The sequence below is a fragment of the Leopardus geoffroyi genome, chromosome C3 (genome assembly GCF_018350155.1).
Source record: "Leopardus geoffroyi isolate Oge1 chromosome C3, O.geoffroyi_Oge1_pat1.0, whole genome shotgun sequence".
Lineage (NCBI taxonomy): Eukaryota > Metazoa > Chordata > Mammalia > Carnivora > Felidae > Leopardus > Leopardus geoffroyi.
The window spans coordinates 144900599-144916773 of NC_059338.1; the positions used below are offsets into that span (position 1 = coordinate 144900599).

Below are 16175 nucleotides of genomic sequence, written 5' to 3' on the forward strand. Positions count from 1 at the left end.
ATCAAAAATTTAGAAAGCAATCAAAGACAAAACAACAAATTACTAATGCAATACATTTGAGTACGAAACCATGTGCTAACAACTACATGAAGTTCGAAATAACATACAAAACAATAAAGAAATTCTTTTAAAAAATCTCATGATGACAACTAATATTTGTATAGCAAATGACTGTTTGAAAAATGACACTTATCTCTTAGATTCTGCAGTGCAGAGGCCCAAGTTCACCTCACAGACGAAATGACTGCTACACAAAAGACCTTGAGATCTTTGAAAATTTGATTTTTTCAAATAATCGTGTGTCTTATTTATACAATTTTTAAAAATGTTTATTTTTGAGAGAGAGGAAGAGAGAGACAGAGCATGAGCAGGGGAGGGGGCAGAGAGAGAGGGAGACAGAGAATCCGAAACAGGCTCCAGGCTCCGAGCTGTCAGCACAGAGCCCGACGCGGGGCTCGAACTCACCAACCTTGAGATCATGACCTGAGCCAAAGTCGGACGCTTAACTGACGGAGCCACCCACGCGTCCCTCCTGTGTCTCATTTATGAATTTCTTCATAATGTTCCCTCCTGAGTGCAAACCTTTCCCCTTTATTTCTTTACCCCAAACTTCCCATGTAAGTGTAAAAGTGGCTGCAGCCGACACAGAGCCCAGGGGCGCTAACAGTGGGCAGGGAGCACCCAGGGCGTCTCCCCCACCTCGAGAGCACTAAGGCAGCTTCTAAATCAGTGAGATCAACTCTGCCCAAAATTTGGCTCTTAGCACTGCGGGCTGAAAAACATGATGCCGTCAATGTGTTAGAGGTGCTGCTTCATCCTCATAAAATCGGCCAGCATGCGATGCGTTCGTTTGTAGTGAGACACATTGTTCTCAAGGGAAATGGATGTTCGTTCTGATCTGACGAGTACAGGAGAAGGCAAAGTGCAAGCTGTCTTCTCGGTGGTTGCCAGGCTCCCAAGTGGGATAGCGTTGGGTTCCGCAGCCTATTGTGCCCGTGGAGACAATCAAGTCAGGATGCTCTGGTTGACCTGAGAGAGCATCTTCTCCCCACGGCGTGCTTGGATGGAATCTTCGGGCTACCTTCTATCCAACCAGTTTCCTTCCATTTGTATAATCTTTCTGCAGGAAGGGTGCAATGTGATGAATTAAGCTTCTTTTTTAGTAATTGCATCTCAGTTCTGTCTCCCAGGAGTTAAATCCCGGATACACTGAGGTCTGAGATGCTCCTGAACGTGTCAGCTAGGCACTTACGAATCCAAGTCATGAAAGACACCTGCTTTACGTGAAAATTTTTATTTTTTTAAGTTTATTTATTCATTTTGAACTGGGGACAGAGAAAGAGAGAACGCAAGCGAGCAGAGGAGGGGCAGAGAGAGAGAGGGGGGAAAAGAAAATCCCAAGCAGGCACCTCACTGTCAGTGCAGAGCCCGATGTGGGGCTTGAACTCATGAACAGCAGGATAATGACCTGAGTGGAAAACAAGTCAGACACTTAACCGACTGAGCCACCCGGGTGTCCCTGGACATTCACAGTTTAAAGCCCAAAGGCCAACCTAGTTCCCTAGTTCTTAGGGCTTCTCACACGTACAGACACAGAGGAAAACGGAACAGGTGCCTGTGTAGCTCCCAGGGTCCCTTTCTGTCTTTACATTTTTGGCACCTTTCCATCAATGGGACAGTTACTAATGTATATAAATCACTTGCTACCTGTAGAGATGAGTAGACATTCAGCTGACCAAAGAAAAAATCCGGAGACTTCCCAGTGGGCATTCTCTGAGGCTGGAACTTGAACCCTTTCTTACTTGCCTTGTTCCAATATGGGATGGGACGGGCACATTCAATTGGGAGGACCAGAAAATGGCCCCAGTGTGTTTGTAATTCTTTGTCCCCTCGTATGGAAATTTTACTCTGCCACACTTTCTCACCCTTGCAGTCGTCTGTGTATTTATCTCCTCGAATTATCTTTTCTATATACTGTTGTGACTGAAATCATGACTTTATTCCATTAAGTCACCAAAAAATTAAATAGAAAAGTCTATCAAAACACAGCCGTCAGCTAAAGTTTTATTCTGTGGAAGGATAAAAGCTATTCCATTTTAATAATTGTAATTTGTTTCTGCCACAAAGATTCATTTGTGATCGTTCCCTTTTAAATTTGAAAGATACTCTCAACGATGCCATTTAATATCTCTCTTCTGACTGATTCTGTTATCGGCTGACGCACAGATCCTGTAGCCTAGGAAACCTGAAGCCGGCCCCGACAATATAAAGTGTCTGAGCTCTCTTCGTTATTCCATCTCTGACTTATTTTATGAAAACTGGTAAGTCACTTAACCACTTTCTGCCTACGCGTCTGAAAAAGAAGTTGGCTACCTATTGTCAACAAACATAGCGTGCTCTTTATCTGCTGTGCATCAGAGATAAAGAGTGTTCTCTGCTCAGCGGGGGAGGCAAGAATCAAAAGACAGAGAACAACCCAGCAGTTAATGATATTCTCCGGGTAAAAACATCTTCTGTAAATCGTGTCTCTAGAACGATGATGTCAGATGCCAAAGGCTTTTAAAATCCTGTCAAAATCAGGATCAACTTTACTGTTTATTTTCTTGTTTTTCAGACAGGTGTTAGTGAAGCTTCTTTCCTTCCCAGGTTTTTTTTGGAAGTCCCGATGGCCAGGCTTCCACTCCCCCAGTGCAGGGTCCCAAGGCGGCCTGCCTTCCCCCAAGCAAGGCTGCATCCCGGAGTGATCGCAGTGTGTGAACTCAAAGAAGCCAGAGACTGTTCCGTGGTTAACCCAGGCTGACCTCGGTTGAGATCTCAGCTGGGCTTGTTATCAACCCATCCTGTGACCTTGAACAGGTTCAGTTGTCTCTTGGAGCCTGGGTCTCTTCATCTACAAAATGGGGGGTAATTAACAGGAGTTGATGTTAAACAAGAATCAAATGAGTGTATGTGTGAAAAGCAGCCAATACAGTGTTTAGCATAAGGTAGGCATTAAATAACTGATAAGCATTGGGGCGCCTGGGTGGCGCAGTCGGTTAAGCGTCCGACTTCAGGCAGGTCACGATCTCGCGGTCCGTGAGTTCGAGCCCCGCGTCGGGCTCTGGGCTGATGGCTCGGAGCCTGGAGCCTGTTTCCGATTCTGTGTCTCCCTCTCTCTCTGCCCCTCCCCCGTTCATGCTCTGTCTCTCTCTGTCCCAAAAATAAATAAACGTTGAAAAAAAAAATTAAAAAAAAAAAAACTGATAAGCATAAATGTGGAAAGATCGAAACCCTTTCCCATTTATTTCTACCACGGCCTTAAATAACAAACTCCTGGAGGGCTGTTGGTCCCTGACTATGGATGGGCCGTTGCCATGTGATGTATCCTGTAAATTTCCCAGGGACTGAAAGCAAGCATCTTTGTCCCCACCTTGTGTATTTTGACATCCCTTGAAAGAGCCCCTCCTGGACTTCCTCACCGTCACCCATTCCTATTTCCCACACGCACCGCATCAAGATTTTCATTTTAAAAATGATGAAAAATTGGGGCGTCTGGGTGGCTCAGTCGGTTGAGCATCCGACTTCTGGTCAGGTCATGATCTCACGGCTCGTGAGTTCGAGCCCCACGTCGGGCTCTGTGCTGACAGCTCGGAGCCTGGAGCCTGCTTCGGATTCTGTGTCTCCCTCTCTCTCTGCCCCTAACCCACCCGCATTCTGCCTCTGTCTCTATCAAAAATAAATAAACATTAGAAAAAAATACTCTCCGTTCAATGTCTTCATTTCTCTGCTTCACCTCCCCTGCCCTGTTTCTCTTGACCTGCTGGGAGTCTAGATCAATAGCAGAAAATTAAATTTCATTTGTCATGTTACGCCACCATTTGTGATGATGCATTTTTACAGAAAAAATAGCAGGAAGAAAAAGATCTTTTACTGACTTTCCAAAAGTTGCAGATAGCTGATTAAACAGCTAGTTCACCATGTCCTTTCTCTTTTAGCTGGAAATTAAACTGATGTAGATTTTTCTTGGCACGTAATAACAGTAATATCCTGGAATGAGATGGAGTGAGGGAATCGGTTTCAAAATACATCTCTAAACTAGAGAAGAATGTCTTCCCGTGTTTGATTCTTTCTGTATGCTTTTTTATCACGGACTGAGTTCAGATGAGAACTCCGAGAGAACAGGGAAGGATGTCTGAAACTGGACACAAAGACCGTAAGACGGGGGGTTAGCATCCCAGCAGTGTGGTCTTCTAGACTTGGAACTGGAGAGGCAAGGGTCCCGTCCAGATAAATCCTTACACGCTCCTCGGTGTTAATTAGAAATGATTTGTGTCTCTCTGCTGTGTTTCCTCCATGTAAGAATTAGTTTTCTATCATGGGAAAATTTCCACTGTCTTCCACGAAGCTCCTACCTATGGAAATAAATGAAGACTGGCCAACGGAGAAAGGGGCAAAGCCTTTGTACTCAGAGCTTGCTATGGGAAGGGAGACAACCATCATCTTGTTTGTTTCAGAGACACTCAACGGCAGGTAGAGGAGGGAGAAAGCTTTACAGAGGAACAAAAAAGAAAGGCTCACATGCGCCCCGATTGGAGGATGTTGGCCAGGGGGAGCTGTAAACAGCTGACTAGAGGTGGGGGTATCCTGTGTGATTGGTTTGTGGTACATATTTGGCTTTTTCTGCTTGATCCTAAGTTAAAAGTAGAGACAGCAATTAAGGAGACTATCAATGATTAATCCAGTCTTGGCCATTGAGGGTCAACTGTTTCAAGGGGTATTGTTTGGCTCCCTGGGTTGTTACTAGAACGAGTGGTCTGACTTCCTACAAGTCTGACTCGTGGATAGCAGGTTGGATTCCTGGCCTGTTGCTACGGTTGACGGGTTGGCTTCCTCAACCTGCTGCTAAAGATTTGGGGTTAGGGCTCTGATTTTATATACGGCTTGGCCATTGTCCCCGTTGCATCTTTTGGGGAATCAGCTCGAAAGAAGTTATCCTTGGGTAATATGTGTTCTGAACCCATTTTAAGTTCCCTGGATGACAGATGCCCATTAAACATCCTTTCAGCATATGTTACAGGGAGGCAGAGCATGAAGGGTCAGCTGAGATCCGGGACCCAAAAAGAGGGTCAAACTTACACACACAGGTTACAATCATGGGCAAAGTACTAAGTGAAAAATAGAGAACATGTATCTACAGCAGGAGGAGACTCGGGTATAACAAATTTTTAGGAGGCTCGTGAGGAAGAGGCCTCCAGTATATCCAACTGAGACAAGCCAGCAGAAATAATGGAGAGGTAAACTCAGCGCAAATAGAGGGAAGGGCTTGCCAAATATCAGAGATCCCTGACGATGCCATGAAACACATTCTGAAGAAAGAGGTTTCTCTCCATTGCTGGGCCCTGACAGAGGTGGTCACATGCAAAGATTGCTGTGGAAGGAGGTCATGCAGAGGGACAGAGGGTGGCCTCTGATTCTAGGATGATTATACAGATCTAAGCGTGAAGGCAAGCCTTACTTTTCCCAATAAGTAATGAATAGAATTGAAAGGAAAGTGGCAATTGGGTGGTGATGTGGAATACGTGACCAATAAATTACCAGGTCATAAATGGCAAGAGAAAACATTGGGGAAATATATCGAATAAGAAGCCAGGCTCAAAGGAGGAGGTAGGCAGGAGGGAGTGTTATAACAAGACAAAGAGAGAGAAGAAGAGATGACATAGAAAGAGGAAGGATGAATAAATATGAATAAACGGTGTGAAAAAGAGAAAAGACACACCCAGAAGGCAGCATAAGAAAAGTCTAGTGGCTGCTTGGAGAAAAACACCAGGTGCTTGTCCCTGCGAGTGTCAGGTGCTTGGTCACCTCTCATACATAAAGGACAGTGGAAATCTGAGTAGGTGATTATGCATCCATGATTTGTGAGCCTGAGCCTTCCTGTTTGCCATTTAGGTGGATTTCTGGGAGAGGTGGGGGTCGGGGGGAGGGGGAAGGAATGCAATTCCAGAACTCTAGAGACAATCATCACGGGGAATTTACAAGCTACAGAATTAAGTTTCACGTTGAATTACTGCCATTCTGCCAGCCAACTGTCTTCAGGAATTTTATTTATTCTGCTTTTACATTCCCTAATTACTCATTATTCTCCATGATTAGTTGAAAGAAGAAATACACATCTCAGGCATCCTATTTCAGGATGCAATCCGAACAGGGCAGCACAGTTTTAGCCTGAGCAAAACGCAAGGCAAGAGAAGTCCTAATATTTACTGTGTGTTGGGCCAGGCACCGTGCCAGACATTTTATAAACAAACACTGCTTCATTTAATCCTCTCAAAACCTCCTAGAAGGATATTATCATCCCAGTTGTTTAAGTGAAGAAAATGAGACTCATGTGGCCTAGTAACTGAGAAAAATAAGTTAGCTAGTAATGGGCAGTTCCAGGATTTAAAATCACATTTATATGACCCGAAATCCATAAGTGACAAAACCACAAACAAATCAATAATGCATATTTATATACACCTTGACCAATAATTGAAAAAAAATTGACATTTGATACGTCAATGAAATCCAGAATGTAAATTTCAGCTTTGTATTTCACTGATAAGGAGATGAGACCTATTTTTTTTTTAACCAAAACTTGGTTGTGTGTTCTGATACCGATAACAACTGGTAAACCATCATAGGACATTTTGTGGATTTTTTTTATAACAACGGGTAGAAGGTTATTCAGAATCTCATACGGCAGAATATTCCATTGAGAGCCACCACTTAGGTTTTCTGATTCACAGGTTAGTCATGAAAGAATGAAAAGAATCCTTCCTCTTGGCAACACCCTCTCTCCTGGGAGAAGAGATGACCCGTGTGCTTATTGCCAAGGAGAGTTGACATTTCTTGGTATGTGTCAGGGTGAAAAAAAGGTTTCTAGGCAGAGCTGACTCTCTGAAAAGTGGGAAATAACAGCCTTTGTTGTAGAACACTTAAGTCCGGGAGGAAATGAAGCTAGTCTGTCCCAGAATGTTCTTCAAAACTTGATGAGGGAAGTGACCCCACCCCTGTGTGGTAGTTGTTAGAGCTATTGACCGAACATTTGAGGGTCTCCATCCAGTCACATGGTAGGACAGCCATTCCTGGCCCTGTGGAGTCAGGTGTAGTCATGTGACCTGTCTGACCAAGGAAATATGAATGGAAATGCAAGCTTTAAGATCCAGTGCGGGATCTGCATTGCTCTCTTCCTTCTTTGATTCTTATCAGTACGTTTCAAGAGAGTGGCTGCCGAAGTAACATAGATCCTACAGAGAAGGGTGTGGACAGCAGAGCCCTGGGCAGGCCTGCAATAGACATAAGGCATGAGCGACAGATAGATGTTGCTTGTTTTAAACTACCGAGATTTGGAGGTTGATTGCTACCCCAGCGCAACCTAACAGACCATGATTGATACACTCTAGAAAGCTAGATACCTTGGTCAAGGACAGGGACAGCCACACTTGTCAGCATGCATGTGGATGGTGAGGAGTGTGTGAGCGTAACTACATCGTGTCCCTTAAGCACCCATCTACTGATGAGGAATGCTCGCTAGGCGAGGCTGTAGGGAACAAGAAGAATCTTAAGCGGAGAGTATACGATCAAATAGAGCAGGAGTGAGAGGATATGAAATATCAGTAACATTGAAGGAAGCTAGAAATCAGTCACAAAAAACTGCCTGCCATTGTTTGCCAAGTAAGTCATGAAGTTCACAGGCAATCATGGCATTTTATAGATCAGGAACGAATCAGGTTCAGAGACAAAAAGAAACTGTCCAAAGACACACGGCCAACATCCTGATTCCTAATCTGTTTTCTCCCTTTCCCTTTTCAATTTTTTTTTATATATACACGATTTTTTTATTGTTCTTTTATTCCACATTGTCCTTCTGGTTTAGTTTTCATTCTTACAGAGGTACAGCATTAGTAGTTTTCCCAGCAAATGTCTATAGGCAGTAAACTTTTTGAGCCCTGTGTATATTTTTTTCAATTGCCTTTACCTTGCCTTCACAACTTAAGAAATATTTTATCTAGGTTTACAATAATTTTTCTTTAGCACTTTGAAGATGTTATTTGGTTGCCTTCTGGAATCTATCCCTGTAGATGAGAATTATGCCATGAATCTGAATTATTCAATAATTTTGAACTAATCAGTTATTCCTAACTTGATTTTCCTCTGTGGAGAATTTCCATATTTTCTCTTTGTCCTTGATAATCTTGAATTTCAACTAGGCTAAGTGTAGAATTTTAAAAGATCTCTCACTAGACTGGTCTTTTCCTTCTGAAATCTGTCTTTCCTAATTTCTAGGAAATTAAAGGATTAATTAATGGTTTAATTAATGAAAGGATTAAACTCTTGGTCTTCATTTCTTGGAATATTATCTTTCTACTTATTATCTCTTTTGAGCACAGCCATTTGATACAAGTTAAAATTTCTCATTCTGCTCTCCCTCCAAATTTCTTCTTTAATTTCCACTCATTATTTTACCTTCTCATTACATTTTGGGTTATGTCCCTGGCGATTTCTCTCGTCTGTACTCCAGTTAACTTGAGTCCCCTTCCACTTTGTCCCCTTCATTGATTAATGCATCTGTTTGCATTAACTGTTTATTTCAACTGCCATATGTTTTCCCTTGGTTCCTTACTTGGTCCATTATTATTTTATAACCTCCTGTTTGTATTACATATAAATCATTTTTTTTTCTTTTTAAATAGTTTGCACAGACTTTTAAGTCTTTCTTCGTCTGCCTAATTATTTCTAGTTCTATAAATGCCCAATATCACAGTTATAAGTCTCTGGATTTTCTTTCCCGATGTGTTGCAGTTTGAAGTTGTGACTTTGTCTTCAGTGGGAGTTATGTCTCGTGACAGTCAAACAAGTGTCCTGCATGGAGAATGCACTATAATTTTGCCTGATGATGGGCTTACAATTGTGGTTTCATGATCATGTTTACCAAGATCCTATAGGGCTCTTGAGTTCGATCAAATTTTCTTTTTTAAAAAACTATTTTGTATTTTAATAATTTTATTATTTATTTTTGAGAGGGAGAGAAAGAGAGCAAGAGAGAGCACGCGCACACACACACGAGTGGGGGAGGGAGAGAGAGAGAAAGGGAGAGAGAGAGAATCCCAAGTAGGCTCCACGCTGCCAGCACAGAGCCCGAAACCATGGAGATCACGGCTTGAGCCAAAATCAAGAGTCAGACGGGTAACTGACTGAGCCACCGAGGCACCCCTCAAATCAGGTTTTCCACTGGTTTTTCTTGACAGTATTTTACTCATGGTCTAGGGCCAGAATCTGCTCATCTGGGGGCATCTTCAAGGTACCCAGGTTCACATAGTTTGCTCACTCCTGCTACTTGCTAGTGTGGACACGCCGACTGGTAATGCTTTTGTTTATTTCTAATTGCTCTGAGAACTACTCAGACCCTACTCCAACATGCTTCATGTCCCAGACAGGAATCCCAACGAACAGGATGGGCAAAGAATAGAAACTTAGAAAGGAAGTCATGTTCCACTATAAGGAGCTAACATCATGGGACCGGGCTCCAGGGAAATACCAGACTTAGAGGCAACTTGTCAGGCAATAACATTGGTGTTTTTTAATTGAATAACACCTGTTTGAACCCAAAGTAGTAACTATGCCACTTAGGGTAGCAATGCTGGCTAGAGTTATTACACAATATTCTGATACTAGTGTTTGCTAGTGTATACTTGTTCGGATTGTTGACTGTGACATAGGCCTGGGTATTTCCCACCTCTACCCCATGCAAGATGTGCTGTACCTTAGAGGGCTGTGACAACAACTAGATGTAATGAAATAAATTAATGCATGCACACTGTCAGAATGGAGTATGATAAGGGAATTTCAGAGGCAAAGGTCAGAAACCCAATCCGAGCTTGGTTCGTTTAACTGAAAAATCACTGGCTCGCTTATCTGAGAAATCTAGGGGTGGGATGGCTTCAAATGTGACCCTGGTATCATCAGGAGTTTCTCCTTCTGACCCCGAGTTCCATTTCAGTCTGTGCGTCTTTCTCAAGCAGACTGTTCTCAAAGGTGATGAAGTACAAGTCCAGGTTGGATATTGTATCCAGCCAGCATGGGTATTTTTGTAGATAACAAAATAAGTACTGGGGGTGACCCTCAGTTGGCCAGAACTGGGTCATGCGGCAACCCTGAAAACCATATAAATAATGTATGGCTGGGCCCGGGTCATGAGCTCATGCCCAGAGTTTTGGCTAGGAGTTCAAGTGGGTGAATGGATCCCTCCTGAAGTAAACAGAATCAGGACAAGTGAGGGGTTCTGAGGTTTTGTGACCACAAAAAAAGGAGACTAGATGCCAGTCAGGTGGAAACACTAAGTGTTTGCTATCACCGATGCTACATAACAATTCACTTCCGTCAAATTTGTTATTATCGTTCTATCGTTAACATTACCATTACTTGAATCAGGCATGTTTGACATCTATCAGTCCGCTTTCACCTCATTTCTCCTGAATTCTCCAGGATTTGCCTGCAGCTGGCTTTACAACCCCAAGTTCTGACCCATTTATGTTGTAGACGGAAGTCTCTGAAGCACGATACAGTCTAACGAGGAGATTTAGCACTAATTTAGGATTTATAGGTTGGGGGTGAGTCCTGTCATGTACAAACCTGAGCAAGTTATTAAACGGTATCTATCCTTTGTTTTCCCATTTGGAAAATAGGGCCAATGGGGACAATCTCACAGGGTTGTTCTAAGTTTTTAGAAATAATACAGGACAAATTCCTAGCACTGTCATATAACGCTGCAAAAATTTAGACCATTTCGCCTAATTCCTGATACAAAACTAGTGCTTCATAAGTAGCAATTATTGTGGTTGGCATCCCATAACCAGTGGTTGTTTCTGTTTTAGTTTGACTTTAACCATGACCTTGTAGGGCCCAGAGATAAGAGCTGACTATGTTGCTCGTAGGTACTCTGGCTCTTAATGGTCTAGCTGCCAATCAGACCTGAGTCTGAGGACTACGAGGTACTCGCATGGTTGCTTTCATGGCCACTTGTCCAGTCAGCGCTTCCCCAGGTACACGAGAGGACTTCCATCTTGGTCTCCCTGCCAAAATGTGAACTCTTACCAGAGTGTTTATTACCCTGTATTATAATGGCTTGTTTTGTCTCCCACTAGCCTGAAATCTTCATAGGGTAGAGTGACTTCCCCAGTACTTAGCATGCTGTCTAGCAGATAATAGGCTACCAAAAGACATTTGGTGAATGACTGAATGACTCAATCAATGAATTAATAAGTGATTCTCTAGTGTTACCAGAGCACGATTTTCTGCCACCGGGGCCACACATTTTTGATCTCCAAGGGCCACCAGTTACCGAAACCACACCTGATTTCACCGCACCCTTTGGGTACCAAACGTCCTGTGGTTGTATCCCTTGGCTCTTATCTGATCTGTGCCAGGGAGTTGAGTTCGGGCGGGGGTCATTATCTTCCTCCCTGGACACAGAGGCCTCACGTTCCACATCAAGTTCCAGCAGTACGTGTGTGCCTATTGTGTATAGGCTTTCTTTGTTTTAGAAACCACTTTGGAAAAGACCTTCCCACTGTAATTTTCAATACCGCAGGAATCTGACACTGTGCCAAAGATATTAAACATAATTAGAGTAGCTCTTACGTGTTTAGTATCGCGCCAAGAACATTTCTTCCTCAAAGGTATGTTGATTCGAATGCCCTTCTGGTTAAACTAATTGACATCAAAGTTATGTCTGATGTAAGCAAAACCATTTACATTATTAATTCCTCATTAAGACTTTCTTCTAGGGTGGGCTTGGGATCCATGATCCCGAATGCAACTTAGGAATAATTCACATAAATTAAGAGTTTTCAACAAGTTAAGAGATGAGATTACCTGATGTCTTAGAAAGGATAGTTGCTACACGGAAGTCTAGAAATTTGAAGTATTTTCCTTTAACTGTCATTAATTATACCTATATATGCCATATACAGCTAGCTGCAACGATGGTTATCTAATGTCATTGAGTTTGGTGTTGACAGTTTTAAAACATCATCGCAAATTTGTTCTGTATTTCCATGTGCTTAGATGGCCAGAATTTCAATTTTTCAGTTACAAGCTCAACAAATGGGATTCCATTTAAAAAAAAAATTTTTTAACGTTTATTTATTTTTGAGACAGAGAGAGACAGAGCATGAACAGGGGAGGGGCAGAGAGAGAGGAAGACACAGAATCTGAAACAGGCTCCAGGCTCTGAGGTGTCAGCACAGAGCCCGATGCGGGGCTCAAACTCACGGACCGTGAGATCATGACCTGAGCCAAAGTCAGATGCTTAACGGACCAAGCCACCCAGGCGCCCCGGGATTCCATTTTATATTTATGTACTAAATTTCTCCTCAAGTCTTTGCAGAAAATGTTCATTCCCATACATGCAAATAAGGCTAGGAGTTGCAGACAGAAATATGGTCAAAGTCCAGTGAAATATTATTATGCCAAGTCAGTAATGTCTGTAAAATAATTAATACTTTTTATTTAGCTTAAACCTTTTTTTTTTTTTTTTGAAAATACCCCGTCAATGAGCTTTACTGCTGCACATGTTTTGAAGGTGGTATAAGAACGCTTGTTCTCTGCCCCACAGATAACGTACTTTGTCAAGACACCAGGCTAGCGTCTGATGGGGTTCATGTGGATTTATGGAAAGGCAGGCAGCACCTTTAAACAGCACTGGCTAAAGCTGTGACATGGGCAAATGGTCTGCGGAGGAAGCCAGGCTCACCTCCTGAGCAGACGCACTCCTCCCCTCTTGGGAACTGTCTCCACCCACCTGCTCTTTGCCTGCATGAGAGGTTACGTCTCAGCCTCCGCGTGTCTCCTGAAGGCATTGGTACAGACTCATACCTGACACATACCTGAAATCGATCTTGAAACCTAGAACTTTAGAAGGAAAAGAGTAAATTACGGGAACGAATCCAATATTAGAGAATTTAACCCATACAGGTTGCTTTGACAGCTCAATTTAAGGCATATATGTGCTAATGTGTCGTACATAGATATATGTGTACGTGTGTGTGTGCGTGTGTCACAGACATTACATAGGCACAAAACAAATTACTATCATAAGTGTGCCTTGTAATTGTGATTCTTGGACTTTGGCAAAAGGACCCTTTTAAAAATCTGATAAACGGTATGGACCTTCTGGGTCGGAAAGCTTTCATTTACCGAAAATTTGGCCACAGGGGAGTCACAGAATCCTTGACACAGAGAAATGAAATAATCATCACATGTGTATACATATTGTCATATATTCTAGTGTCACCAGAGGAAGAGATACTCACAAGATTAAACACCAAAGTAAACGCCAAGAATGTCCTCTGCTACTGTTTTCTGATTAATGGTGTCTGTTGTGATTGTGTGAAATGGATCATTAATGGTGTGGCACAAAGTAAGAGAGGGAATTTAATTCTCTGGCATTGTGGAGAGAAGCTTGGATTACATAAATTTTTTAAGTTTATTTATTTATTTTGAGAGAAAGAGAGAGGTAGAGAGAGAAGGAGAGAGAGGACCCCAAGCAGACTCCACACCGTCAGTACAGCGCCCAACGCGGGGCTTGAACTCACGAATCGGGAGATCGTGACTTGAGCCAAAATCAAGAATCGGATGCTTAACTGACTGAACCACCCAGGCACCCCTATAAAATATTGAAAAAGCTTACTTGTGAGCTAAATTTGAGGACTTTCAGTCCCCAAATGCACAATTGGCAGGCATCACGATGTCAAAAAATTTGGATTAGACTCTTCTATTTAAACGGGCCTCTCACTTTATCTCTTTACCTCAGAGAGACCACAGTCCCTGAGGGGACTCCTGTACCAGGAGCATCCATGGGGCAACAGCTTACTTGGTGGGTAGAAAGATCTGGGGGCTGGGAGATGTAAGAGGGACTTTTGCACCTAATTTCCTAATTCTTCTATTAGAGATGATGCTTCAAGAAACTCACATGCAAACGTACTTCTGAGGTTTATGTAAGATTTCTGAGACTTTGGGTCCTTCACCCACCTGAGTGGACAGCACAAGGTTTTCTCCATCGTGCACACTGGTCCAGCCTCTGGCTCACTGCAGTGGGCTAAGTGCATCGCGGACCCCCCGACAGCCAGCGGGCGGCAAAGTGAACACGATTTTCCAACACAGAAGACGATACCTGTGCCGTAGTGGAAAGAGCAGATCAGAAAATCAGCTCTTACAACTCCCCATTGCCTGGTCACCTCCCGACTCTGAAGCAACTTTGACAACGAAACGGCTAGAACAGAGGCTTTCTGACATACAGCCCTAGCCCCGTATCTAAAGCTATTACCTCTTTTCTTCGCAGAAGATAAACGTTGCATTTTAACTTCTCATCAGCATAAGACACTGATGTGTTTTTGTCCTACAATTTGTGAGAGGATCCTAATCAGTTGATGACACAAAAGGGTAAAACTCAAAAGCGGAAAACTTATCATGCATTTAAAAGGACTTATCTGGGGGCGCCTGGGTGGCTCAGTCGGTTAAGCATCCGACTTCGGCTCAGGTCATGATCTCACAGTCCGTGAGTTTGAGTCCAGCTGGGAGCCTGGAGCCTGCTTTAGATTCTGTGTCTCCCTCTCTCTCTGTCCCTACCCTGCTCGTGCTCTGTCTCTCTCTGTCTTAAACATAAATAAACATTAAAAGGAAAAAAAAAAAAAAAAAGGACTTATCTGGTGAAGGAAGAAAGTTTCCTAAGTTGTGAGTCACTTTTCACGGCAAAGTGAAATAAAGAATGGTCCCATTCCCAAAAATATATCAGTGCCATCGGATTGTGAATGTGATTGTTTTACGATAGTCTCTTCGAGAGAAGACTCATAATGGAATTCAAATTCCACTCTTCCACTGGCCCCTAGGAAGATATTTATCTGTGTACCCATTCAATTCTCATGAAAAATGTGTAACTCGCCGTTGCAATGCATAAAGGAGAACGAAGAGAGACCTTTCCATTTTGAAAGAGGGCATCGGCATCGTGAGAGTCAAGTTCTAAATGATTTCATGCCTCAGTCTTGTTTTCCAACCTCTGCAACATTTATGAAAGACACATGCTCTACCTAACAATGTCTCTGCCTTGGAGTGTCCCGTAACTCAACCCCAGCCTGGGAACTTCTGCAGCATTTAGCTGGGGAGAGCTAATCTCACATGGCTTGCCCCTGTTTTGATTTCATTTTCTTTTCTCTTTGCATCTGAAATTCTGTGTGAAATTGAGTTGATTGTTATCTTTCCTGCCAAGGTTTATATCTCCCACCTTCAGATATCAGGGCTGATAATTTCATTTGATCAAGCAACGCCCAACTTCTAAATGTTCCAGATCATCTGTTATACACTGACATTTTAGAATTTGAAATGCATTTCCACAGAGAAACAGTGCAATCAAATGGTGCTTATTTTCCTAAGCCTACGCAGATTAATCTGTTAAAGCGTGAGAAAACATAGCGTGAGGTTAAGGTTCCAAAGAAGCCAAGTTTACAATAATTTCTGGAGGACAAGCGTCTCCAATTCTAGCTGCAGAATCACACCCTGCCCATTAGCCCTTGTGGCAGTAGGAACTGGGACCCCTGGCTCCCGCCGTCTCAAGGACATTGGTGGCAGTTGTCAAGGGAGGGAGGTGGGCAGGTCTGCACAGGGGACACAGATCTCTGGGTAGAGTCAAGGCGTTAGTGATAGGCAAGCTGGGAGGCCACGTTAGGACAGGACTGGGATACAGTAAGGAACACCAGCCCACCATTCTCCTTTCTTCTTCCTGCCACCCCAGGCCATTTTTGCCCTGTGGAGGTCTCTGAGGGTGGGGTGAGTTCCCTGTCCAGAACAGGTTATCATGCTCTGCCCGGGCCTTCCTGACCACTAGCCTTGATCAGCAGTGTTGCTGCCCTACGCAGGGAGCTATTCATAGTGAGGATACATGAAAATGTTTTAAAATTGAGAGTTCAATCAACTCTTTAGGCTTGCCCTCCGGTCTCACGCTGTGTACACCTTAGCTGCTTGAAGATCATCAACAGCGACTTGCCTGAGCAAGCATTTTGATTTCAAAAGGCATATAAAGAATTAAAACTCTAGATACCAAAAGGCCATATTGCAAAAATTAGTCCAGTGTGGCAGGGGGATATCAAATTGTGAATCAG

The 16175-nt window shown here is 43.1% G+C and overlaps 1 long non-coding RNA gene across 1 annotated transcript in view; it reads right to left on the reverse strand.

Annotated features, from left to right (window-relative positions):
- The window catches only part of LOC123586229, a 187177-nt gene that overhangs the window by 19030 nt on the left and 151972 nt on the right, over positions 1-16175 (reverse strand). The window lies entirely within an intron of this gene.